We start from the raw sequence: 1,638 nt of genomic DNA on the forward strand, positions 1-1,638 counted from the left end.
GATACTGGCAAGTTGGGGGAGTAGATGGGACTAGTCCATGTAGCCCATGTAGTAAATAAGGGAACAGAGTATGATATTGGGAATGATTAGGCGGAAAGTTTGTCATGGTGGGATCAACATGAGACATTAAGCAATATGTTAAATAAATGCAAATGGCAGGTGTTAGCAAAGCTGGGCAGAGACAAGGTGGGTGACCTGTTATTGGGACCTGTGGCTGAGGCCACTGGCCTTCAGAGCCCAAGGTGGGTTTGTCCCCGGCTCTGGTGACAGATGCACAGGTGGAATCCCATTGCACCTCCGTTGAGCCCAGGGACCCCCATAGCCCCCCAGCAGGACCCCAACCCAGACCCCCAGCACAGCCAGAGGTAGGTGGGGCCCATGGCATAGAGGGAGGGCCCCAACCCAGTCACCTATGGGGCTATTGAGTCAGAGATGAGGAGGGAAACACCTGACCCCCCCAGTTCCTACTTTGCCTATCCCCCAGGGAGCCACACGACAGGAGCCTCGTGAACAGGCCTCGCGAACAGGACCACTTGTCTGCCCAGCGCATGAGTTAGCACGGAAGGATGAGTGGGAGGGCCAAGGCCTGCCAGTGCACCTGAGGGAAGCTAGTCCCATCAGTAGCTGGGCTACCAGTGGCAAAATGTGGATGGGCGCACACCGCACCCAAGGGTCCCCTCGGAGTCTGTGCCCCCCCTGGCACCTCAGAGGCCTCCACCCAGATGGACCCACATTTCCGGGCTCCATGCACACCAATCCCCTGGCTCTTGGCTACGGGGGCTGCCTGGCAGATTTCTAGGCTCATGAGACCAGGATCTTGGCCACCTCCCCTTGAGAGGTATGGTCCTCTTTGGAGTCTCTGGTGCGCCAGATAGAGGAACTCCAGGCCACAGTCCAGAGACTACATGCCATCGGGGATGGCGAGCGGGAGATTGACTCCTACTGCCAGGCCTTTGTCCCCCTGGAGGTGGAGGGCAGACCAAGGTCACCTCCCAAGACAAGGGAGGCCTCGGGGCTCTCCCATACCGTCCAACCAGGGAGTTGGACCAAGGTGGTCAAAAGCCCCAAGGTCCACCACACCAAGGTGTCCTCCCCTCTGGGGCTTTGTAGCAGGTATGAACCTCTTGTGGCCCCAGTAGAGCCTGTGAAGATGCCAGCTCCTGCAGGCAAGGGGAAAAAAGGGGTGGGAGTAGCTCTCTATGTCCAGCAAAGCTATGCATCCCTGCAAGCAGACATTGGGACCCGAGGGGGCGGGGGGGAGGGGATGATTGGAGACTCTCGGGTCAAAATCCATGGTGAACAAGGCACAGGAGACACAACGGTGGCGGTCTACTACAGACCACCTAGCCAAGATCAAGAGCTTGACCAGGAACTCACCAGGGAACTAGCTGAGGCTGCACGCTCCCAGTGCATGGTTGTCATGGGAGATTTCAACTACCCTGATATCTCAGGGGAAGAGCACTCAGCCACATCCGAACGTCACAAACCTTCCTCTCTATCTGACTCAAGAAGTCTATAGACCAACGAGAGGCAAAGCACTGCCAGACCTGGTACTGGCAATGGGGGATGATTTAAACTGTGATGTAATGATTGAAGGGAAGCTGGGAGACAGTGACCATGAGCTGATCACCTTCACCA

This window comes from Alligator sinensis, unplaced genomic scaffold (genome assembly GCF_000455745.1).
Source record: "Alligator sinensis unplaced genomic scaffold, ASM45574v1 scaffold23_1, whole genome shotgun sequence".
Taxonomy (NCBI): domain Eukaryota; kingdom Metazoa; phylum Chordata; order Crocodylia; family Alligatoridae; genus Alligator; species Alligator sinensis.